This window comes from Myotis myotis, unplaced genomic scaffold (assembly GCF_014108235.1).
Source record: "Myotis myotis isolate mMyoMyo1 unplaced genomic scaffold, mMyoMyo1.p scaffold_m19_p_3, whole genome shotgun sequence".
NCBI lineage: Eukaryota > Metazoa > Chordata > Mammalia > Chiroptera > Vespertilionidae > Myotis > Myotis myotis.
In genome coordinates this window covers 9,123,548-9,151,226 of record NW_023416335.1, presented here as the reverse complement: position 1 = coordinate 9,151,226, position 27,679 = coordinate 9,123,548, and the positions used below count along the sequence as shown (strand labels likewise).

General features: G+C 37.8%; 1 pseudogene; it reads right to left on the bottom strand.

Annotated features, from left to right (window-relative positions):
• LOC118649758 overlaps positions 1 to 23,953 on the bottom strand; it is a 122,137-nt pseudogene extending 98,184 nt beyond the window's left edge.
• Between the last annotated feature and the right edge of the window lie 3,726 nt (positions 23,954 to 27,679).

Here is a 27,679-nt window from a genome sequence, read left to right as displayed (position 1 = left end):
CCACAGCAAGTCGACTGGGCTGGCTCCCACGTCCTTTCTCTCATACCTCACCGTTCCTCTGTACCTTTTGCCCCTTGGCTCTCATCACAGTGTTTCACTTGTTTCTCTTTTTCTCCATCTCAGAAGGCCTGTCTTTCAGTTTCATAATGTCATGAGAATATGACAGCAATTTGCCTTTCCTTTCAAAACGTGTAAGTACTGACCCATCAAGCAAATGAACTTCCTTTTGTTCATATTGACCATAATGTATGACACAATCTCAAGCCATTATTATCTCTCTGGTTCTTTCCTCATTTTTCAAACATTGTATTTATTACCTTAGATATCTATGGCTGAGGACACACACACACACACACACACACACACACACACACACACACACACACACAGGTCCTGGTAGACGAGGAGGGGTGGGATAAGGAAATTCTCACCTACCATGCTACAGAATGTACATGTAGTTTACTATACCATAAAATGGGAAAAATAAAAATTGAATTTTAAAATTAAAGAAGTCCAGGGAACAAAGAAGGAAGAAAAAATAAACAGGTTTTGTTTACTTAGCTTCTTGGCCTAGGGCCCTACATTTCTGCACACATGGATAACTGCACTCTTTTTTCTCTTGATAGCAGTAAAGCCTTCAGTAAAATATATCAGCAAATGAAGAAGAGGAAAGAAAATTAAGACAGTCAGAAAAGGGTACCAATATTCATTGATAACACTTAAATCAAAAGTGTATATTAAAATGAAGTTTTAAAACTAATTTTCATATTTGTTTTGAACAAAAAAAAAGCTTATTTGCAAGACAATATAACAAGATTCCAGATCTTCCCAAGGATTTACAACACCTGCCTTCATTGTTTAGAATTAGTATTTTGGTCACTGCAGAAAACGACACTTAAAAAACTATACTAAGAAATGTAATAAAACAAATGCTCATTTTTTGAGTGTCCAAAGGCCTTGGATATTTTCAGCAAAAATAGAAAGAAGGAAACTATCATAAACAACAGCAATATGCTCACTTCACATATTTTGAGGCCCACCTGTTTAAATGTTTTCAACACCATTAAATGCATCTGTTACTTTTTTATCTGTGATACACAAATTATATACAAAATAAGCAGATGCAAGTAAGCATCTCAAGCCAGTTTAGGTGGGCCTTCAGATACAAAATGAAGATTCAAAAGAGACCTAAGATTTAATAGTCAGGGTTGGAGTTTGGAAGAAGTGGGTGCAGCTATGTAATCTTGGGTATTTTACTCTCTATTTGCTTCATTTTCATCATCTGTAAAAATAGAATTGTATTATTTAGCTCTTATGAATCTTGGGAGAAATTTCCAAGCCCGTGTAAAGTAAGGACAAGGCACAGCTATCCCTGAATTGATAGCAGGTGTTATCATCAGCGAAGGGAACACGTATGAATGTAGTTCTATGTGCCTGCATCCACATCTATTCTTTTTGCACACTTTGTCCTGTGGAATCTCACTGGGATGCAGTTTCTCTCACTGGGATGTTCAAAAGAGCACTAAACATCAGATGCCTGCCAGATACGGGGTCACCACGGCCCAGTTCCTAGAGTCTGCATCACCTTGAGCAAGTCAGAATACTTTGTTCATTTCTCACCTTTATAATTAAGAGATGGCAGTAAGTGGTCACAAAGGAGCCTTATAGCTTTAATATCCTGTGAACTTTGAGCTGAATCTCAGACAGCTATTTTGTTTTACTTCTATGTAATTATTATCTGCCTTCTACCTTTCAAGATGGTTTACCATCAAGAAAAACTCATCTCTTTTGAGGTATAAAGTAAGACTCCTGAATGCCATAATCACAGCGTCAGTACTAATAATCCTCACCCTGATAGTCATGGTTTTATTCACGTGAGGAACTTACTATCGCTGCATGACTGACCAGTACATACAACTCTATGGGCAGCTTCTATCCTTAACCTGTGATGTTCCCATCCTTTCACTTTATCCCTCCCCACAAACAGAACTTACTTCCATGAGCATTAGTGAGAAATAGACATTTTACTGAATATCTCTTGTAGAAATATATGTGGGAAACAGGTAAGTCACAAGCTACAGAAACGGAGTCAGAACAGGCTGAGAGGAATCATCCTAGACTGCTGTCTCATCTCAGAAAGGTTCAGCAAGGCCACTGGGAAGTCCCTGGGTCAAAGTGGGCCTGGGGAGCTCGTCTCCACCAGGAAGAGGCTACCTTAGTATCCCTGCTCCCCTCAATCATTGGTGGGGAGCAGCCCATGGGAGGTGAGGCCACAGCACAATCTGAGACAGAACTCAGAGCTCACCAGCCAAGCTCTAGGTCAATAACCCTCCCTGTAGTTGGAGATCTGTGAGGCATAGTCTCATGGCCACTGCGGTATCTCTTCCCCATCTCTCTGCTGTGGTATCCGCTGCAACATCCCACCCACGTCCCACCTCACTTGGATCCAGTCTTTCAAACTTCCTCGCTTGAGAAACGCCCAGCTTCGGAGCTTTTCCACCTCTCTTCCCTTCTCTTGTGTCTTCTGCAGGCTTATCCAAATTGGCATCATCCATCACTATTTTCCTGTATATTAAAAGAAACAACATTGTTTGCACTCAGGACACTAAACACACACTAGTTCCCAGGACTCAGCATCCATAGAGTAGTGAGTAGGAAGACAGTGCAGAACACAGACTGTTTCTTGCCACGTCACAGCAGAGCTGTGCTGTCATCAACCCTTCTGTTTTATCTTTTATGCAGCACCCTGTCATCTGGTTTCTGTATCCGCCACTGCACTGAAACTGCCCTCAGAAAATCATCAATATCTTTCCAATCACCCTGTCTATTGAACATGTCATAGTCATTATTCTTTACTTTCATATGGCTTGATATTATTGATCATGCATTTCTTGAAATTCTATTTTTCCTGGACCACTGTAATGCAATATGCTACAAATTATTCTTGTATCTTTATGAACATTCTTTTTGTCTTTTTCTTAATGTTTTTGTTCCTACACATCCCTTAAATAGTGGTCTTCCCCGGGCCTTGTGCTCCTTTTATCCTACACACTTTCTGTAGGAACTTTATTCTCTGCTGTGCGATAATTTTCATTTATTCATTTAATGTTGTACTTATCAAGGTCCTGGGATAGGCATCATGTACTCAACTATGTCCTGACAATAAAATTATGGAAAACAAAATCTCTGGCTTTAAGAAATGCATTCTCTTAGAGGGGAAATATAAAAGTTAATACGCAATTACAGGACAATGAGAGCTGCTGTGACAGGGGAGCATTCATGGTGTCGTGTACACAGAGGAGGGTGGGAAATTAGAGCAACTTCTCAGAGGAAGCTTATCATAATCAACAGTATGTGAAAGTAATAAGAGGGACAGTAGGGCATTTCGAACCAGAAAAGCGTCACGTTGAGGAGCTATGATTAGCTCAGTACATCAATACTGAGTGGCAGGAAAGGGGGGAAGTTGAGTCAGAAAGCTGTAAAATAAAGCAACTGAGATGAAGGGCCTTGTGTGCTCTGCTGTGGTCTTGGGGTCTTATGCTAAAAGCAGTGAAGATCTACTTTTGGGTTTCGAAGAAAAGCACGATTTAATTCCTTTAAAAATTGTGGAAGTGCTATCTGAAGAATGGATTGGAAATAAGATATCATAGAAGTAAGAGCAATATCTAGAAAACACTCCAGTTTGGTTCAATAAAATATTATGTAAGCCTGCTTTGCATCAAGGCCTTAAAAGACTAAGTGATAAAATCATGCTTAGTGTAATGTGTATAACACAACCCCCTAAATCCAAGCCCCAAATCAGAACAGGAAGGAGTATTAAAAGTGCATATATGTACCTATTAGTTTATATCCATAGTTTCATTATTTACTGAACTACTATAACCATACCCGAACCAGAACTCCTTTCCTCTTCCATTTGCTCTCCTCTCATATCCAATTATCCTGTCTGCTCTGACTCAGAAGCACCCCTTGTCTGACTCACTCTTCCCAGCTCCACTGCCTCCTCTCCATCCTGGCCCGCGCTGCCATCAGCTCTTGTCTAGCCTCTGGCGCTAGCTTCCTAAATTGGTCCCAGGTGGCCACACTCCCCCCAGTATGACCTATTCCCCACACACCAGGCAGAATAAGCTTTATGCAATGTGAGTCAGATTATGTTATTCTGCAGTTAGAATCCTTCAGCGATGGCTAATGGGAAGTATTTAAAATAAAACAAAACTGTGTCCCAAGTCCTAAAAGGTCTCTTATAGTCTGACCTTGCCCACTTCTGTAATCTCCTCTCATGTTACTCTGCCGTGCCCCCTCACTATATACAACCACATTGAATTTCTGCAGTCTCTCCAATAGCCTGTGCTTCTCTCACATATTTTATTCTGCAATGTACATCCTACCTCTGCACTTTTCACCTCCCATAACACCACCATTTCTTGCCTGGCTACTCTAACAGCTTCTTATCTGGGTTTCATGCTTCTACTTTTTGCCCCATAAAGCAGCCAAAATGATCCTTTTAAAATGTAAATCTCACTCATATGTGGAATCTAATGAACAAAATAAACTGATGAACAAAATAGATCCAGAGACACAGAAGCATGGAACAGACTATGGAATCTCAGAGGGAAGGTGGGAGAGGGTGGTTGGGTGAGAAGAGATCAGCCAAAGAACTTGGATGAATATATGCATCACCCATGGACACAGACAATAGGGTTGGTGAAGGCCTGGGGCAGTGGGGAGGGGTTTAGAAGAGGTCAATGGGGGGGAAAGGGGAGCATATGTAATACTTTCAACAATAAAGATTTTTTTAAAATGTAAATCAGAGTGTGTTGCTGCCCTGCTCATAATCCTTCAAGATCTTCTCATCACATTTAAAATGAAACCCAACAAGCTGACCACAACCAGGAAAGCCTTATCATGTGTTTCTCTGTCTGGCCTCCTCTTTGACCTCATCTCCCTGCAACTTTCCTGGCTTCTCCCTCATCTCCAACCACTGTGACTTGCCTACCACATGCTGCCTACCTCTCTCCAGATATCTGCGGGGTTCTTGCCTTCACTCTCATTGTCTACTCAAACACCATCTTCCTAGAAAGGTTTTCCTTTAACACTCTCATATTTTTATACTTTCACCATCTATCCCCATATATTATTTTATTGTTCTTTTAAAAGTGATCACAATCTAACATTGTAATATATATATTACAATATAAGCTTCCTTCCTCACAATATAAGCTCCTTGAGAATATGGATTTGAACATTTTTTGCTGTTTTTCCCCCCAATATTCAGAACAGAGCCTGCCATATAATAAATATTCAATAAATACTTGTTGAATGAGATAATTAAATTATATACTGGGAGCCCTAATGATTTAACACACTTAGAATATAAGTAATTATTAATATAAATTAAATAGCTACTGGGAATTGTCATGTCCAACATCTTAATAATACATCTAAACTATGCTTATGCAATAATGAATTTCTGGGAAAGGTATTAGCAGATTTACTACTTAACTAATTACAAACTGATAATATGTAAAGTACAAAAACTAATTAGCATTGTTATATGCTGATAGTCTCTAAAAATCTATCAATTTTTGTTAGTAATAGCTTTTAAATACTATTCATATATTATTCATAGATTAATTTCATAAACACAACCTAATGAATGTAACACAATAAAGATGTGGCTTCTAATTTAAATGTTGAGAGGAAGAAAAAGATGACTCTTTGCAGAGTTATTTTCATAAAAGAAAACTCTCTCCAAAGTTATCTTCATAAAATAATAAATAGTGGGTAGATAAAATATTTCAAAAGCATATTAAAATAGGCTTTTTAAAATGATTTAAGAGACTACATTTTAGGTCCGTGGATTTTAATAGGTGTTTTTTTTTTCCTTTTTAAAATAAGAATATCATATATCTATGACTTCATTTTATTTTAATAAAAGAATTTTTATTTCATGGAATTATATTTTGTAAGGTCATTCATACTATATCCGTTGATGATTGCTCCAGTTACAAACTGTAGCAAAATTAAGATAAGTTTCAAATGAATCCTTGTTTTAAAAATACATAAGCTTCAATCATACATTAATTGCATTACAAACTGAAGGTCTCATTTATGAAAATAAAGATTTTCCTCCTTAGAAAAGTAATATGACCATCATTTCTCAGTGGTACATTAATCTGCAAATCAGATTCCATTAAAAAGCTGTATAAACATTACTATTAGTCACATTTAGTCAAGGTAAATCAATGGATTCGAAATCTCCTCTAATTAACAAATCAATAAAAATGTCTAAAAATGTATTCAGTCTTTTCAAAAATATTTCTCTGGGCACCTTCTCCTCCTGAAGGACGGTGCCAGCTTAAGGATTCAAAGGTGAACAAGGTACAGAACATGCCGGGAGAGCGCTCAAGGCGCCCGTGAAAGATGCTGCAGCCAGGATGCTGACTGAGGAAGTAGGTGTGCCCGTGTTTGGCAGGTGTTCTTCAGCCAACCATTTGAGGTCAGCACACTCTCTATGCTATCCCCACTATTTTCCTACTTAGCATCTGCTAGTGAAAACCATTTTTCTCCCAAAGAGAACTTGAGCCTTTGTAAAATGTAGATGGTTAAAAGTTTTTCTCTGTAGCTGCTAGTCATATAGTCCCCGATAGTCAAATCCATTTCTCGCCCTTAGGGTCGATCATAAAAGTCGACTGCTTCAGGGGTTGGCTAGTCATTGCATGTGAAGAGGAGAATGGAATCTAGGGTGATTCTCAGACATATGCTTGTATTTGTAAACATGAGGCCGAGCAAGCTAAATAGAAAATAAAGAATGGTTATAATTGTCAAGTTTACATGACTAGACAGTGACACATTATAATTTTTCTGTCTTTTAACAAAGCAATTAAATTACGATTGTTGATTTTAATATGATCTTTTTTTTGATGTTAGTAAAATACCCCAACTATATCAAATCTAAATGAAATCTAATTCTACATCCCAAATATGACATAAATTTCCTTCAGTCTCAAGCATCACGCAGTGCTATCCCTAGGGATTTTTCTATTAAGGTTTCCAACATTACAGAAGCATCCCGTGCCACTCTGTAGTAAGAAGCAATGGAAATAGAAAAAAAGTAAACACCTCACCTAGTGCAATGTGAGTTCCTTGACTTCCTGAAAAAAATATATACATGTGTTGGTTAACTAGTTGTGCATGTAATATGTAATTGAATTGGGAAAAAACCAGGAACTGGGAGAGCACTGAAGAAAAGAGATGCAAGTGGAGAAAGGAAGGCGAAAAAGGGTAAGACAGAAAAAAGCTGAGGGTGACAGCCGAGACAAGTGAAATAAATGACACAAACTAATAGCAAGGCTTTTTTTTGCACAGCTAATGTATTTTTCAAAACTGAAAACACAATAAAGACAAATGAAGAGAAACTGGAAGAGTTTACCTTAAAATGGCCTTCAGTAAAATGACTTCTGTTTCAAAAAGATGGGAAATGGTCCCAGAAGGAAGGTCTGAAAGCTATGAAGGAAGGGAGAAGAAGGAATATAAGGACACACCTAAATATACTTTGACTCGATAAAACATATAATGTTTAATTTCTGGGTTATGAGAATGAACTAGAAATTTGAAAAACAGAGCCATTGCAATGTGCTCTGGGAGGGGATCTAAGAAGTAAAGCATTTTAAGGTCCTTGCATTTGGGGAGAAGAAAGCAAAGATTTTATTAACTTTAGGAGTTATGTATACATGTTCAAATTGTAAGGGCAACTATTAAAATAATATAAGACATAACTTCCAAACAGTAAAGGAGAAGAAAATTAAAAACTTTAATCACTTCCTGTGAAGCCAGAAGGGATAGGGTAGGAAGACAAGAAATATAGGAAAAGCAAGAGATATACAGAAGGGTCAATAATATTAGTAGCCACACCTTATATAGTATTTTGTACTTGTCAATGTTTGAAAGATATTTAAATATAGAGGCTCGGTGCACGAATTCATGCACAGGTGGGGTCCAGCCGGCCTGCCTCGATGGGGCCCCATTGGGCCAGGCTGGCGGGGGGGGGGGGGGAGCTGTGGGAAGTTGGCTGGCTGGCCCCGCCCCAGATCGGGAAAGTGAGGGCCAATCAGGGCCCAGATCAGGCCTGTTGGCTGCCACAGTGCGTATCATAGCCACCGGTCATGCTGGTCGCTCTGGTCGTTCTGCTGTTCTGGTCACTGAGCTTTTATATATATAGATACCAATTCATTGAACAAGAAACTGTCATTCGATTTTATAAATACAAATCTTATGCAGAAAGAGATTAAATGGTTGTCTCAGAGAGGAGGCAAGACTTAAACCCAGTCTTTCTCAAGAGTCATTGCTTTTAAAACCACCAACATGTAATTTAAAAATAAATATAATTATATCGAAAACTTAAATAAGCATAATGACAATTTTCCAGTATTCTAGCAAAGACTGTCTTACTGTATAGGAAATCATTTTTTAAAAACACACACATAAAAATGCCCATCTACTTAGAATAGACTTATCTAAAACCACATAAGATACATGTTGTTGCAACTATCAATAGTCCCTTTTTATTGCTAAATACAGTAGTCAACCCCTTATCCAGTTTCAGTTACCCACAGTCAACCACAGTCCAAAATCATTAATTAGAATATTCCAGAAAAAAAAATACAATTCTTAAGTTTTCAACTATGTGCTGTGCTGAGTAGTGGGATGAAATCTCCTGCCACCCCACCCAGGACACGACTCATTCCTTTTTCCAGCGTCTTCACACTGTAGATGCCTCCCACTCATGAGTCACTTAATAGCCATGTAGATGAAGAGATCCGCTGTCATGCCATCACAGTGCCCGTGCTCAAGAACCCTCACTTTACTTAATAATAGCTCCTGAACACAAGAGTAGTGATGTTGGCAACTCAGAGATGCCAACGAGAAGCCGAAAAGTGCTGCCTTTAAGTGAAGAGGTGTGCATTTATAGGACAAATGTACAGCATATGAGGTTTTGGTGCTAGCCATGGTTTTAGGCATCCATGGTGGGGAGGGGGTCTCACAACATATTCCCTGCTGATAAGGGGGGACTACTGTGTTCATTGTATGCATGTACCAGTATTTGTTTTGTCAGGTCCATGATTTGATGGACATCAGGGTATCTCCCACTGGGGGCTTTTATAAATAATGCTGCTGCGAACATTTCTAGACAGATGCTCCTAGACTTATGACGGGATTATTTCCTGATAAACTCATCATAAATTGAAAATATTATAAGTCAAAACTGCATTTAATAATACACTGTAGAGTACTGGTGTTTACCCTCATGATCTGGTGCTCACTGGGACCTGGGCTCGCTGCCTAGAATGACAAGAGAACATGGTACCCCATGTTGCTAGCTGGGGAAAAATCAAAATTGAAAATTCAAAGTAGAGTTTCTACTGAATGCAGATCACTTTTGCATCATAGGAAAACTGAAAAATTATAAGTCAAAACATTGTAAGTCAGGGATAATCTCTATAAGTATTTTTTTAAGACTTTTCTTTTCATATTGTTTGGGTATATATTTAAGAGTAAGAGACTGCTGAACAGGTCTCCAAAGTGCTTGTACTATTTTACAAATCCATCAGCAATGTATAAGAACTCTGGTTGCTGCACATCCTTGCCTTAGCTTTTTTTTTTTTTTTAAACAAGTGAACTTCTTTCATATCTTGGACATGATGATTCTTCCTAAATACTTCTTTTAAATATATTTTTATTGATTTCAGAGAGGAAGGGAGAGGGAGAGGGATAGAAACAACAATGATGAGAGAGAATCATTGATCGGCTGCCTCCTGCGTACCCCCCCCCCACTGGGGATCGAGCCCACAACACGGGCATGGGCCCTTAACCGGAATCAAACCTGGGACCTTTCAGTCCGCAGGCCGATGCTCTATCCACTGAGCCAAACCCACTAGGGCTATCTTAGCATTTTTAATTTTAGTCAACTTAGTGTATGTATTGATGTCTCATTGTGATTTTAATTTGATTTCTCTGATAAGTAATAATATCAAGAGCTTTTCATCTGCTTGTGTATCTTATATTGTGATGTATCTCAATCTTTTGCCTCGTTGAAATTGTTCTTTTTCTAATTATTATTACTATCACTATCACTATTATTATTATTATTATTATTATTATTATTATTATTATTTAGTTTTAAAATGCTCTGTGCCTTTGGGATACGAGTCTTTTGTAAGATATATGTATTGCAAATATTGTCTTTCAGTTGGTGGTTTGACTTTTCATTTTCTTAACTGATTTTCTAAAGAGTATATATTTTAAATGTTTCTTTGCACTATGGAATCTAGAAAAAGCATACTATAACTAATAGGAGAATTTAACAAGATTCATTTAACAGGATACAATAGCAATATACAAAAAATCAATTATGTTTATAAATACTAGCAACAAATAATCGGATTTTAACTATACCTCAGATAAGACATATAAAATTATAACATTTGTAGATAAATTCAACCAAAGCTGTGAAAAATGCTCACATTGGAAACTACAAACTTTGCTGAGGGAAATTAAAGTTCTAATTTCCCTCAAATTGATCTATATATTTAAGGCAATTTCAATCAAAATACCAGGAGGATTTTTGTGGAAATTACCAAGGTAAGTCTAATGTTTAAATGGAATTATGAATAACCTAACATCAAATTATGAATTATGAAATAGCTAACAGCAAATTTCTAAAAAATACAAAAAGTAACTAATATTTCCTCATTAATTTTTATGAAAATTTTATTCAGTAAACTGTGGAACAATATTCTTTGATTAAAATTAATTATTATTGAAACTGTTTTATGGAAATTATGGAGCTATGATCTTTTACAGATGAAATACTAACTTTTATGGAAGTTGAAGTAGCTGATAACTGACAATTGTGTAACTTATGGACAATTTTGTTAATGCCAAATCACAAGAAATTATACTTTTGTCTAAATTTAAAAATTTTTATTAACTTAATTTCATTGTCATTTTTTACTTTAGATTCTGCTTGATATTTTATCAATAATATGTAATTTTATTATAAAAATTATATATATATAAAGAAATTATATATATATATATATATGTATATATATATAAAGAAATTTCTGTTGTACACAGAGGAGCCCACTTTGGGCTTACCTGGGGTCCACATATACTCACTATTGCCAGGACCAGTGTACAATTCAGAAGGGAAGAAAAGGAAATTAGAGGCAATGAGTGCTTTTCCTTTGCTCAATATCATTGATCAAATAATCTGTCTGTGTCCATATAAAAGGACTGAGAAAAGAGTGTAGTTTTATTAGTGGTAACTTTCCAGAATCAATAACATTTGCTAATGACTATAAAAGCCTGGTTGCCTTGCAGTCCAAATTCATGCAATTGGATTGCTTGCTGTAATCAAGCACTGGCATTAACGTTCTGATGTGATAAAATAAGTATTTAGTAATTTAGTCCTCAACTGCTTCTGGCATTTCAACTCTTTGTTGGCATATAAAGCAGAAATGTCTCCTGTCGTAAAAGGTAATTTATTGACATTTTTTTAATCACCTGCAATGAATAGGCTGTTGGCCTTGCAAGCCTTTCTATTCAAACGTTGCTGGGCAGGAGTTGGCTCTCACCAACCTTAGCAAATTGAAATTCAATTCAGACCAGGAAGGCATTTTATTCAATTTGGTCCTGGAACAGAAATAATCATCACATTTTATAATAAGCGTGTCTAATTTCAGTTTCCATACTATGTCTTGCTTCTGGATAATCAAGCGTAACGGCTGGCCTTGTTTCTTTCAGTTGACATATGCATCCCATAGACGTGAACTTAGCAGATGACTATTTGGGAGGTGATGCGGACGAATGTGCGTACACACAATAATGAAAATGTGATAAATGTCTACTTAGAATTTACAAATATTCCTAGGCCTTCAAAACAATTGTATTTGCCCATCACCTACAATGTAACCAAATAATGTATTCATAATGATGTATAATATTATTTACACAACAACTAATTGGCCTCTATAGACCATTTCCATAGAGGAAAAGATAAACTCCTATGAATAAGATTAAATATCTTGAATAAAGTATCGTATGATGGGCTGACAGCCTTAAAAAGGTTAAATACACTGTGTAACAAACAAGCTCAACCTGACTGGCTTAATACAACACAACAGCCATTTGTTTAGTTCTTTATTCTCCAAGTAGACAATTCGGGCTGGGCTTTGCTGGGCATTCTTGACTCAGGTAGACTCAGCTGAGCATCTGTGGTAACCTTGGTTAGCTTGTGGGCAGCTGAGAAAGTCTGGCCTCTCAGATACCTGGTGGATAATCACTGTTATCTGGGGAGTTGGGGGTAAATGTCTGTCATCCTCCAGAGGGCTGACTGTCTTATTTGCTGAGTGGTCTCCAGGCTCTAAGCACAGCAATAAACAAACCTGAATGCACAAGCACGTAAGTCTGCATGTGAATCATATTTGCTAATGTCACAGTTTTCAAAGCAATCAGATACCCAGACCTCTAATGTGCATGAGCGGGCACAACCAAGTGTGTGGGTACAGGGAGGCATGAACGATTGAGCCATGGCTGCCATCAATCTACGACACGCCTTAACCAAAGCCCTGGCTCGGGTGCCTGTTTGTTCAACACTCCATCCTGTTTGTCAAGAGTTGGATGCATCGCTTTCTCATCCCTGCTGAGCTAAGCTGTACTTTTGAAGATTGAAACATCCTTTAGCCTTGAAAACAAAATAAAGTAGGACCCTTTATGAAAATAAGGTATTCTAGTGACCTGGCTATAACTTAAAAGTCACAAAACAGTCCCAATATGTTAAAATTTTTAAATATATTTCTTTATTGATTTCAGAGAGGAAGGAAGAGGGAGAGAGAGATAGAAACATCAATGATGAGAGAGAATCATCGATCAGCTGCCTCCTACATGCCCCCCATTGGGGATTGAGCCTGCAACCCAAGCATGTGCCCTTGGCCTGAATCGAACCTGGGACCCTTCAGTCCGCAGTCTGATGTTCTATCCACTGAGCAAACCTGGCCCAATATATTAATTTTAAATTTTCACTTTCTTTATTTATTTCTATTTATTTTAATTCTAGATTTATGTTATTATCCAAGATTCTGTACTATCATTGAATACATTTGCAACACTCTAAACATTTTTTAAAGTGATACCCTATTCGAAATTGCAACCCCAAACTCCATAACTTCTATCCTCTTTACCTTTTTCTATATTCTGCCAATAATACTCAGCACCTTCTGAAATTCTCCATAATTTATCTTATATTGTGTTTATTGTCTGTTTTCCCTACATTAGAATACATGTTACTTATATATCCAAGGGGATGCCATTCTATGATAGATGCTCAATAAATATTTTTGGAATAAATTGCATTGTTGAACCCTGCCAGATGTTATACACAAAACAGGGAACTCACATTCACTCTGAAGTTTAATTTTGATTGGATAGAGTTACACTTGGTGACTCAGGTGCCCAGGCTAACAACTGTCTTCTTCTAGGAGTCTTGTTCACTATCCTCTTCCCAAACAAATACACAAACAGGTATTCTAGTGGGTAAGGGAAATTCAGTGTGTATGTGCGTGTGTGTACACAGATACATATAAATTCCCTCTATAAATGTTTTCTGCATAATAAGCATATATATATATGTACATACACAAGGATGGGCAAAAGGAAGTTTATAGTAATAAGTAATACAATGATTAATAAATAATAATAAAAGAATAACCTGTGTTTCACATACAAATGTAAATCTCCCTTTGCCCTCCATTCCTTTGAAAAGGAATTCATTTCCTCTCAAATATATTTTCAGTATATAAATATATGTTTATATTTATATTTATAAATATATGTTTATAAATATATGCTTATATTTATATATGTTTATATACTGAAAATATATTTGAGAGGAAATGAATTCCTTTTTATCATTTTATAATTCCTTCATCCTTCCATAAGGCCACATCCATAAAACAGCATAGAAAAAAATAAATGCCTAATCTGGTTGAAACTGATATGAGATCCAATCATTTAGAGGGTCTGTATGTTAAGGTTCTGAGATAACAGTTTAGTATCCATCCATAGAGCATAGTAATTAAATGCACAGATTCTAGATCCAAATGTCCTTGGGTAGAATCCCTATTCCTCCACTTCGTAGTGTGACCTAGGACAGGTTTCCGCGGTTAAAAAATATGTATTTCCCAAGTTCACAATACTGTTGTGAAGACCGAATGAGGATTTACATCGAAAGCACTTAAAGCAGAGTCTACATGTTTCCATTATGAAGGCTTGGAGGGTAAAGTAGACACTCCCTGTCCAGCCACAGAGCCCCTCCCTCAACGATGTGGCCTACCTCAGGTGATGCTGGAACCCTGAGGAGCACATCCTCCTGAGATGAGAGATGGCATGGTGTGGTTTAGGAACTGACAGCAGTCGGGCCGACTGGAACCTACTGTAAACATGCGTGTGAGTTAGAACTGGAGGAAGGGTAGACAGAAAAGCTTGAGAGTCAGGATGGGTGAGTCTACAGAAATAATATTTAAACTACAGAACACCGTTTTAATTTAATACATTTTGACTTGTTTCTTCAGAATTAACTACTTTAAAATTACCTAATTTGGAAAGAAGAGTTCAATGTATTTACATGTTCACGTGTGTGTGTGTGTGTGTACCTCTGTTACACAGGCCAGTTTTGAAAGAATATAATCCTTCAAAGGGAAAAAAAAAACTTACCAAGGCCAATCACACACAAAAAATTTGAGTACAGAAGATAGGACAAAACATGGCTTTTCCTCTCAAGAAGACTGTCTGCCCATAGAGTCCACCATGAACAAGCATGAGTCTTGAAATACTCAAGCTAAAAATCCATTGTTCAAGCTATTTTACTCAAATGGTTGCAAGTTATATGTTGCTTGAATTTTCAAATGACATTTTGCTTTAACAAAGATTGATTTTAACATGAGCATTATGTGATTTGAAAGGGGATACTTTTCGTTTCTTTTCTTAAAGGTAATTAAATTGAATAGCAAGTTTTGTTGAAAGAAAACATCGGCAAAATTGAATTAACTATAAAATGGCAAGCCTCCGGAAAGTAATATTAGGGATACTCACAAAGTAAGCAACAATCAAATGCACAGTGGTTATTATACACATACAAATTATGACGTACAATTGTGTTCAGTTTCCTAATTCAAAGTATATTCCATTTCCTATTTCCTTATTTGTTTCTGCTTCTGGATGGTAAAGAATAAAGGAAAGCACACGTATAAACTAAGTTCATTTTGCCAGTGATGTTTGGCAAACAATTGCTTTAGTGATTTTTGTGGCCGATCAACTTAATTAGATGTCAGAATCAATGAACCTCAGGTGAATCAGGTAAATTGCAACTATGCAGGTCTGACCCTTTATCCAGGGCAAAGAGACACTGAATTTGGGTGTTCATTGTTTAGCTCTCCACTATTTAAGAGTATCATCAGAGAGCAGTCTTTCTCCATTTACAATCCCAGTACTGCAGTGCCTAGAGAGGTTGTAAATGACATCTAAACCTTTTACAAATTTGGCTCTGAATTATTGGCCATCAAATCTAAGCCCGTTTGGAATTTTCCCTTATAGAAGCCCTCAGGGCTAAGTGCTATCCAGATATCTGCCACCGTGATTAACCTGGGATTGTACTGAGAAGTTAAGGCCTGGAAATATAATGGATGGACTCTAACTACAACTTACCTGATCTAAGCACACAGTTCCAGATAACACTGGGATCAATAAGTCAGGCCGGCTGATAAGTGTGAGCAGCTGAGAAGCAGTGGCAGTTCAAAGAAAATAGATCTTATACTAGAGCCAACATCTAGCCAGCTCTTAAAAGAAGACAGGGAGGTAAACATGTGGCACAGTGACCAAACAACTGTGAAAAAATATAACTATATATAACTGAGCAGACAAGTTCAGCAGGTCTGTGTACACTAGGTATAGGTAACTATAGAAAATATCCAAGACTCCTAAAAGAAATCAACAAAAATCATTGAATCAGATCATGGAACACAGCAACTATTCATCTTGGTAAGGAAAATCTAGTTATCTGAAGTAAATATATTTTCAAATTTTAAATATAGTAAAAAAACATAGATATGGAAAAGATGAATATAAGGATTTAACAACAACAAAAATAGTATCAGTTAATCAGATTACAAAGAGCAGAATTTTCTTTGAGAAGCTAAAAATAAAGAGTTGTTTTAAAAATGGGATTTCTATTTAAAAATGCCTCGTACAGGCTATGTCCTAAAAGGAAATGATTTAAACCTCTTTCAATCCTGAAGCAGGGAAATTTTTACAGAGATGGGAATCTTTTTTAAGAAATGACATATGCCATTAAAATACCAACGGCATACTTCAGAGATCTAGAACGAACTCTCCAAAAATTCATCTGGAATAAAAAAAGACCCCGAATAGCTGCAGCAATCCTGAAAAAGACCAAAGTAGGTGGGATCTCAATACCAGATATCAAGATGTATTACAAAGCCACTGTTCTCAAAACTGCCTGGTACTGGCACAAGAATAGGCATATAGATCAATGGAATAGAATAGAGAGCCCAGAAATCGGCCCGAACCAATATGCTCAATTAATATTTGACAAAGGAGGCAAGAACATACAATGGAGCCAAGATAGTCTCTTCAATAAATGGTGTTGGGAAAATTGGACAGATATATGCAATAAAATGAAACTAGACCACCAACTTACACCATACACAAAAATAAATGCAAAATGGATAAAGGACTTAAATGTACGACAGGAAACCATAAAAATTCTAGAAGAATACAAAGGCAACAAAATCTCAGACATATGCCGAAGCAATTTCTTCACTGATACAGCTCCTAGGGCACTTGAAACTAAAGAGAAAATGAACAAATGGGACTACATCAAAATAAAAAGCTTCTGCACAGCAAAAGAAACCATCAACAAAACAACGAGAAAACCCACTGTGTGGGAAAACATATTTGCCAATGTCATATCTGATAAGGGCCTAATCTCCAAAATTTATAGGGAACTCATACAACTTAACAAAAGGAAGATAAACAATCCAATCAAAAAATGGGCAAAGGACCTAAATAGACACCTTTCAAAGGAGGACATTCAGAAAGCCAAGAGACATATGAAAACATGCTCAAAGTCACTAATCATCCGAGAGATGCAAATCAAAACAACAATGAGGTACCATCTCACACCTGTCAGACTGGCTATCATCAACAAATCAACAAACGACAAGTGCTGGAGAGGATGTGGAGAAAAAGGAACACTTGTGCACTGCTGGTGGGAATGCAGACTGGTGCAGCCACTATGGAAGACAGTATGGAGTTTCCTTAAAAAACTGAAAATGGAACTCCCATTTGACCCTGTGATCCCACTTCTAGGAATATATCCCAAGAAACCAGAAACACCAATCAGAAAGGATATATGCACCCCTATGTTCATAGCAGCACAATTCACCATAGCTAAGATCTGGAAACAGCCTAAGTGCCCATCAGTAGATGAATGGATTAGAAAACTGTGGTACATCTACACGATGGAATACTATGCTGCTCTAAAAAGGAAGGAACTCTTACCATTTGCAATGTCATGGATGGAACTGGAGAGCATTATGCTAAGTGAAATAAGCCAGTCAATGAAGGAAAAATACCACATGATCTCACTCATTCATGGATAATAGAGACCATTATAAACTTTTGAACAATAATAGATACAGAGGCAGAGCTGCCTCAAACAGATTGTCAAACTGCAGCAGGAAGGCCGGGGAGGGTTGCGGGGCAGAAGGTAGGGGGGTAAGAGATCAACTAAAGGACTTGTATGCATGCATATAAGCATAACCAGTGGACATAAGACATTGGGGGGTAGGGGAGGCTAGGGGACTGTCTAGGGCGGGGGGATAAAATGGACACATATGTAATACCCTTTGTAATACTTTAAGCAAAAAAAAAAAAAAAAAAAAAAAAAAAAAAAGAAATGACATATGTAATGCTCAATTAGCCACAGACAAGCCCTCATGCACACACACGCACACCCTTCTAACTAATTGCTTCCACGTTGCTCTTTGACTTCTCTAGATGCCCTGATGATCATGATGGCCCATCTGGGAAAAGATCATCTTCAAGTTTATTTCACTCTCTACTGGGATTTGTAGATGTCACTTAGGGTCCTAAGTATCAGAAGATGCAACCTTTCAGTAGAATATGATCTAGTTCCCAGATCAGAACCCAATATTCAGCACTAATCTTTTTTCTTTAAGGCATCTGTTCTTCAATATTGTACATAAAAATATATGTCTGGGAATACTGGGAAACAGGACAACAGGAAGGCCTGGTTTCTGCTGAGTATCAGTGGGGCATTCTAGACTAGACCATGCAGACTAACTTCATGCAAAAAGCCAAGACAGGCTGTGCATGCGCTCCAGGCAATGGAGGAACTGTACCTGAGGCAGGGATGGGTCATGTCGGCTGGACTACATAGTCTTAGAAAAACCTTCGAGTTCAAGGACATGCAAATGTCCCTATCCCATGTCAGCAAGGCCCCTGATGTCACAGCATCAAAAACAAACTAGAAGATTTAGTTACTGCAGTCACAAGCCTAGGGAGCCCAGAAACACCTGGAGCCACGGAAGCTGAGTGAGGCAAGGGAGGATTCTCCCCTACAGGAATGTGGCCCTGCCAACACCTGATTCAGACCTGTGGTCTGAAGAAGTGAGAGAAAATAGACATCTGTTGTTTTAAGCCACAAAGTGTGTGGTGGTCACAGCATCCCTAGGAAGCAAACACACCTAACTCCCTGGACTGCATCCTGGTGCTGCTAGTCCAAAGCACTAGACTCTTGGTGCCAGATACGTCCTTGTAGGGGGAGGGCGGTCCTGTGCACTGTAGGGCGTGTAGCAGCATCCCTGGCCTCTCTCCACTGGATGCCAGTGGCAAGCACCCTCTCCACAAGTTGTGTCAACCAAAACTGTGTCCAGACATTGCTAAATGTCCCCTCGGTGGCAACATAACCCCTTGTTGACCATCACTGCACTAGGCTAAATTTTTAGGCAAATAGACCAATATCAAAAAAATCAAATGTTTAGGGCCTAATTTTTTTAAACTAAAAAAAAAAAAAATAGAGTACTTTATTAAACCCCATTTAAAAAGACCATAACATCACAAATATGAATTTTTAAAGCTTAGAATACCAACTTATGTGCAAGTTCAAGAATATCTATGAGAATTAACTAGAAAATCAACATATGGGCATATTCAAAAAGAAGCAACATGTAGATAAGCATTCATTTGCTTATTTAGCTGTTCAACAAATATTTATTCAGAGCCACAAAAATGCCAGGACAGTGTCCTCTCCAAATGACAAATACAAGGTCGTTGCCCTCAAGAAACTGATGTAATTATCTTTTATCACCCAAATAAGCCAGAGGCTGCATTGCGCCCCAGGCAACCCTTGAGCCATAACTGTCGCTGAGACTCCTGTTTGCAGAAGGATTTTCCTCCAGGAAGGAGGCAGTCTCAGGCCCCTTGGATCACACCAGTACTTGAACTTCAGAGAGAGGTCCATAAAGAAGAGACAACTTTGACTCTTCGGTCCCTCTCCCAATCTCCAGCGTAACTAGGGTGTACACAACTGCTTGTGTGCCACTGACGTCTAGGGACTCCTACTCCTTGTAGTTGTTTTAGCAGAAAAGTTTAAGCTTTCCTGTGCACACATATTGTACAACTAATAAAACCTAAATCCTAATGGTTATTGGAACCATTAAGCAATAAACTATATGTTTATTGATTAATTTTCCACATGCGCTTTCAGTCAAATGAACATTCTAAAGTAGAGTCTAAACATAAAGCAATACAATGCCTAAAACTGAACTCTGCTACCAGCAATTTTAAAATTGCCTTAAATCTATATCAACATATGATTATTTTATTTGTTTCCTGCACTTGCTCAAGTGGAAAGTCTAAATACCATATAAATTATGTCATGGGCACACTGATAATTTAACTTGTTTTACACAGGAATTACATTTGTAAATATTAGGAAATTTAAATAATAATTTGATTATTTAAATTTATTTGCATATTTGGATCAGAAAACTTCTAGATACTAGAGAAGCCTTTAAATTTCAATTTTTTAGCCAATGGTATACTCACTGACTGTATTTTTTTTTTAATGCTATCGGTAAATTTTGACTACTGCCTACATACTGAAATTTTTCAGTTTATATTTTTGACCCAAGAAAATGGTGATGGTTTTTGGATCTGGAAGATACAGATAGTGTGTGCCCACTTTCTGCTTATTGTTATAAAGATCTACAAAGTGCCGGTGATATTTTTAGGATATTATAAAGAAAATACTAGATGAATTTAAGATGGCATTGCTATTACTGTGTAGGTTTGTGAAATTGGCAGTCAACTCTCAAGGTCTGTAAAGGATAAGAGACTCCCATTCTACAAGGAGACTCTTCCTCACCCTCCTACCCTGTTTTTGGATTATCGTGCTGGGTTAGCACCAACTGTTTTCTGTTGAGGGGGAGGGTGTGATTGAAGAGCTCTTGCCTCCATATTACTACCTGGCCCTGACCACTGCAGCAGCACGCTAGAGAACCTTATAAATAATGTAGGACTCTCAGAGGCCTGGCTTTGGAAGGTATTCACCTTTCCTCTGTCTGTGCACCACACCTCATTCATCAAAACTGAGACCAGCACCTGCTGTTCTGCTTGAGGATGGGCAAAGCTAGCGAGGAAGTAATAAAAAATAATAATAAGTCAACAGCATAGCTCGGCTGCTGCCCGAAGACCACTGCGGGACATTCCGGAAGCAATCTGTTTCAGCCATGGGCCTTGACCAACTGTATCATAGAAAAGAAAGGTTGAAATGCCTTTTTATAAATGATAAATACTTGCTATAAGAGGAAAAATGGAAGGTGGTGTTGGATGTTGGCAAAACTGCCTAAGAACTTTAATTATGACAATGTAGCCCCAATGACTGCATTAAAAACTAACGTTTCAGATGCCCTGTGTAACCTACGGGTGGCCTGAGACTTGGCAGGGGAATTCCTTTTATGACAAATTGTTTCAAAGGAAAATGCTGCCGCACATACATTTAATTTGCTTTTTACATTATTCAGAATTTAGAAGAATATTGTCACACGATATATTGAGCAGAGACACAACTTTTAACAGAATGCAGATAGCAAACAGGAACTATTTTTTTGTATTTTATGCACAAATAGTCCAAGCTTCTCCTGTATGTCATTTTGTTATTCATATAAAAGGTTAAGTGATAACATGGTTAACTCTGTTCCAGAATTTGAAGTGCACGCTCTTAAGTTAGGAGCTACTCCTTACTTTTCTTTATGAGACCTTCTTAATCTTTAAAGTAATAAATGATTCCTTTCATTGCACCCATGCTATATGCCCAAGGATGGCTATAATATTTATTAGAAATCCAAAATTCATTTTCTCCTAAAGGATCATTTCAAAATAATTCTCATACAATAAAAATTACACATTCCTTAACATATATAATAGTAATGCTCTATACCTCTAAAAGTACATTTAAATGTGACGCATTTATTACTTTTCACAAAGCAAGATTAACTTTATAATTGCAAGGGAATCAGAGTTGTGCCTATTTAAGTATTTGCTCGTTATGTATGCAAACCTTTTTTGAGTAACAATTGTAGGATAAGTAAAAATGAGTAAGATACAATTTCTATGTTGAGGATATTCACAGTTGTTTTAAGAAACAGATGATAGCCCTAACCAGTTTGGCTCAGTGGATAGAGCGTTGGCCTGTGGATTCAAGGGTCCCAGGTTCAATTCCGGTCAAGGGCATGTACCTGGGTTGCAGGCGCATCCCCAGTAGGGGGTGTGCAGGAGGTAGCTGATCAATGTTGCTCTCTCATCGATGTTTCTAACTCTCTATCACTCTCCCTTCCTCTCTGTAAAAAAATCAATAAAATATATTTTAAAAAAAGGAAAAAGAAACATATGATAAATTATAATATCAGATGATAAGATGACAGAATGAAAGTATGGGCAAAATTCTATCTAGCAGGGAGTGATTGATTCTGATTGAAGTTTAGAAAAATCTTAAGTAAAAAAATATATCATTTGAGTAAGTCAGATTTCACATTCAGGGAAATCAAGGATAGATGTAGGGGGTAGTATAGATATATAAGTAAATAAAGGTGTGTTCTAATGACTATAACTATATAATTGAAATGAATGTATGCTATGCAATTTTGATATTAACTATTACAAGTAGATGACGGGAGAAGGAGTTAGCTAAATTTTGAAGTAAATAGTGGTAAAAATATTAAATTTTATTTCAATAGTGTTTTGTTCTATTTATTTGTTTATTCCTTAATGGATTTAACAGGTTTTTCTCCATATCTCTTTATCCTTTTTAAAAATATTTTTATTGATTTCAGAGAGGAAGGGGGAGGGAGAGAGAGAAAAAAACATCATTGATGAGAGAGAATCATTGATCAGCTGCCTCCTGAACACCCCCTGCTGTGGATTGAGCCCACAACCCAGGCATGTGCCCTGACCGAGAATCGAACCGTGGCCTCCTGGTTCATAAGTCACACAGGCTGGGCCTTATGCCTTTATTCTTACCACATCTCTGACTTGCAAGAGCCAGCACACACATGTTTTTACATGAGGGATTTTTCTCACTCTGAGCCATCTTGGTCATCTTCACTCCAGACTTAAAATACTGGAGAGTAAACAGTCATACATACAGCCTCAGCCAAGAGCTGATAGAAATCGGTATGTAAATATCACAACTCCCTTGAGCCTTAGGTGGGACTACTTAGGGGCATAGTTTACCCTGGCTCCTAGAGTTCCACAGGGAGATTAAATCCCGGTTGTCAATAGTGACAACTTGCTTGAAAATGAAGCCTTTGGGCCTTTATTTTCTTCCGTCTCACTTTTTTTTATGCTCTTGGGCTCAGCAATAAAATAAACCACTTGCACTTGAATGGTAGTTTTGGTCTGAGTCCCAAATTGAAATGTACATTGGGATAAAAGTACATGAAATGAAGTCAAATTACATGAGCAAGAAATAAACTTTATTTATAGTAAGCCTCTATGAAACTATGAGATCATTTGTTCCTAAAGAGTAACAGCCTGGACTGCCTAAAATATATTAGAAAAAAGAAGTCATCCATAAAATTAGAAGGAAAGATATATTATAAATAACGAAGAAGTTTATTGGAAAAGAGGCTTTTGTATTTCAGTCTCAGGACAAAATATTTACCAAGTAGCACAGATTGGGACAAAACATGGGGATTTGGGAAAGAAAGAAAAATAAGCCCTAACTGGTTTAGCTCAATGGATAGAGCGTCGGCCTATGGATTCAAGGGTCCCGGGTTCAATTCCGGTCAAGGGCACATGCCTGGGTTTCGGGCTCTATCCCCAGTAGGGGGCATGCAGGAGGCAGCCAGTCAATGATTCTCTCTCATCATTGATGTTTCTCTCTCTTCCTCTCCCTTCCTCTCTAAAATCAATGAAATATATTTTTTAAAAAAGAAAGAAAGAAAAATAATACAGGTTGGATAGCAGAGAAAAACACCAACAAATTTTGGAAGATTATGGGTAAATTGAAAGAAAACAAATCTATATAAAGATGAGTTCAATTTCTTATCTCCCCAATTGGCTTAGCCCCTGAAGACTCAGTCTCATTAAACACTACCACTGTTAGAGTCACTCAAACAAAATTTGCACCAGTTTATGTCTCCTCCTCTTTCCCCTCACCTCTCACCACCCCCATCCAATGGGCAGGTCTTGCCAATTCAACCTGCTAAATAGTTCTCAAATATACCTTCTCCGTTTCATCTCCATGGCTGCTCTGCGTCAGCTCCTCACTTTCTCTTGCTTGGTCCATTGCAATACCTTAGTTATTAGTCTTCTTTCCACCAACCCTATTATCCTCCACGCTGTGGACAGAATGAGTGATTAAAAAGGCCAACCTGGTTACCTCCCTTTTCCCTTTAGAACCTAATTATCCTTCAAGAGGGTGAAGAGGCCATTGGGATGTAGAAGAAAGCATGAGAAACTTTAGATATGTGTAAGCTGTCCTACAAAATGAAATTAATTACTAATGTCCAAACACAGAGAGACAACAGAATATGTACGAAATGTATAAATGCATGCAGATACATTAGAGGTGACTGTACAAAAAACTTTTACTAAAATGGACATACATTCAAAAATGTCTAGAGGCAACTATAATCAAGGATAAAATTTGGGCTGATGGTGTTTAAGGTGAAATAACTCTAACAGATTTTTGAATAGAGACTAAAGCCTTAGGGAAAAAGGATGGGATCAGTTAAAGTCATGTTGAAAGTAAATTACTATTGGTTCAAATATTCAGGAAAAACAATGTCCCAAAGGCAACTTGAAGTGTAAGGCTAGATCACAGGATTGAGGTCCTACTGGCCACTGTGTTATAGGAGTTATGTGCATAGGTGTAAATAACAGAAGCAAGAAAGATCAAATAAATTGCCCCAGTACATCTAGATTATAAATGTAGGAGCCAGGATCACGATCTAGTCCATGAGGCTCTAGGGACCATGTTCTAAGTCACTGACTTGGGGTGAGGATAGAGCCCATGACCTTGGTTTTGGGACAATAGATGTTGCAAGCCAGACCACATGTGGCGCCTGTGGGACTCAGTGAGAGAGTGGACACAGTGCAAAGTGCTTATCAGGAAGTTTGTGGTGAAGCAGAAAAGAGAGAGATGGTCAAAACAGTTTTAGGATCTGGAGGCCTGAATAAACTTAACAACAAAGAGAAAGCAACCAGTAAAGGGGGTGAAGATAAGATGCAAGAAGAGGAGAAGATAATTAATTACACAAGGTTTCCACAGTGGTGAAGAGGGAAGGATCAGAAGCCATAGGTGGAAGAATTACTCTTGAACTATAAGGTAAACAACTCTTCCTCTAAGATGGGTAAAAAGAGAGCCTTGTCAAAGAAAGCAAACATTTTAAAGTGGAGAGGAAAGCAATTTAAAAATGGCCCTAGCCAGTTTGGCTCAGTGGATAGAGCATCGGCCTTCAGATTGAAAAATCCCAGGTTTGATTCCTGGTCAGGGCACAAGCCCGGGTTTCAGGTCCATCTCTAGTAGGGGGCATGCAGGAGGCATCCAATCAATGAATCTCTCTCATCATTGATGTTTCTATTTCTCTCTCCCTCTACCTTCCTGAAATCAATAATAACATATTTTTAAAAATTAAAATAAAAATGTATATGGGCTATCTTTTGTGATCCTCAGTGATAGATGATAGATAGATAGATGATAGATAGATAGATAGATAGATAGATAGATAGATAGATAATAGATAGAGATATGGACACAGATATAGATACAGATATAGATAGAGAGACAGATACATGGCAAACAACCAAGCCACAAACTATAGTAAGAACAAATAAAATTCAAATTATTATGTAAGAATTTGAATTTTAGGAACTTATAGACATTTATACCAAGTTATTAAGATGGTTTAGTTAAGCAGTTTAATTCTACCTATTCAAACTTCAAATTTATAGTCTCTTAACACCTTATTGTAAAGCTATTCTTTTTCAATCAAGTTTACTTCCTTTCTAGGTTAAAAGGCACCCAACAACTAATGACAATAATATATGCATTTACTTATTTTGGTACAATTAGTTGTTTTCTTTCTTTTGTCATTTGTTGTTTTTTTCCTATCATATAGCTTGGGGCCCTAGAAGTGTTCATTCATTGTAGGTAATAGAATTTTAAATCAAACTTCCATTGGTACAATTTAATCATACAATTTCCCCCTAAAGCATCCAGTTGAATCAAGTGACATTTTATTTCTTTACTTTTTAATGAATGTATTTTTCTTTAATACCACCTTTATCTTTATTTCAGAAATGTATTATTTGAAAACACTTTAGCATACACCAAATGAACACTTCATGGAGGCCCAAGGCATAATAAAAGTTTCCCCTCTCCTGCGTACTTGTGTGTCTACTTCTTTTCAATGTGCAAATCACCCATCACCATCATGAGGCTTACTCCTCCTCTTTCTAGAAAGCTAGTATTTCCTACTCGGTTCACTCTGTACTATAAACATTCCAAACAAAAAAGCGATGCTATGAAAAGGGTTCCCCCAGTTAAAGCAAAGACATTGAAAGCAAAACGCTGTTTGCATTCTTGGTTCGCCCTCTTGTGTGAAAGATGGTTACAGAAGTGCTGGGAAAAAGTCTATGCTCAGTACCACAAGGAAATGGAAATGATTCCCTTTACAAAAGACAGACAGACTTACTGTGTAATTTTCTCTGTTTTGATGGTCATTGGCGCCATTAAATTGTTAGTTAGATCTAGAAGACTAGTGTTGTTTAGAAATAGAGTAGCTAAAATCCTTGTCCATAACCAGTGGTCAAAGTACACTATAGAAGACCAGGAAAAGCAGATCATTTTATACTGTGACATGACCATCTGTAGAGACTCTGTTTCACTGCACAATAATATAAGAGCAGATATTTGTAAGCACTGCCTACAAAGTGTCACCTCGCAAGGACTATCACCCTTCTCGGATGCCTGCAGGGGATCGATCCTACTCCCTCTCTGCAGGAGCCCTGGGGCATCATTTACCTCAAGCCTTCTCTCCTGGAATCCAAAGTGTCAGAAAAGTGTTGCCCCAGAATCACCTCAGGCACTCCCAACGCCAAAGACCCCGCACTGGATAACCCCAACCAATCACAAACAGAGTGCGGACCAACATGAAAAGGGAAAGGCAACAATGCAAACCAGGAGAAAGACCCAGAATCATGGGGGTTGATAGAGAGGGAAGGTTGATATGGCCTCAGAGCTATGAAACTGGAGGATGTGCCAGAATCTCTGACCCCAAGAGCAAGCATTCCCTAGAGGAGATGTCTCTGTGGTTACTCTGGCTGGTGCAGGGCCTGCCCTACGGACTAAAGCACTCACCTGAGAAAGATGGTTGCTCACTGGCAGGACAAAACCAGAATGATCAGAACCTTCATGTCAGACCACGTGACTGAAACCTCTCTGCAAGTCTCTCTGACTTTAGAGTCTTCTCCCTTTCATCAGATTTACAGTCAAACTGTGGCGTCATGAAACGCAGGGCAGGAGAACAAGACAGATGTGGTGAACACCTTACCTTCTCACTGACAAGGCAACCATCCTTTCTAATGAAAGAAATTCTTCCTTTCCCTTAGTGCTTGGGGAAGGAGATCTGAGAGGATGTGTTTGTTTGCTAGGTGGTTGTTTGTTACATTCATTGAACAAAAAAGAATCAAGATGGGCCATCTTACAAGGTATAGGAGTGGTTTAAAAAGATTGGCTAAGGACGATTGAGCTCGCATTTCCTTTATATTTCTGAAAAGGAAAGAAATCGAGTGGAACAGCTTAAAAATGAGTCATTTGGTAAATCAGTGCCCAGTGGGAGGAAATGTGGAGAGATAGGGACTATGTTTTGTGCTAATTAATCTCAAGAGGATAAAAGAGAATTTGCAAGAAACATCTCTGATTTTGACTGATTGTTATGATTACCCATCTCTCGTTCTCTCCTCCTTACTATTCAGGGGTCCAGTACCCTGTAGCTATAGTCTCTCTCTC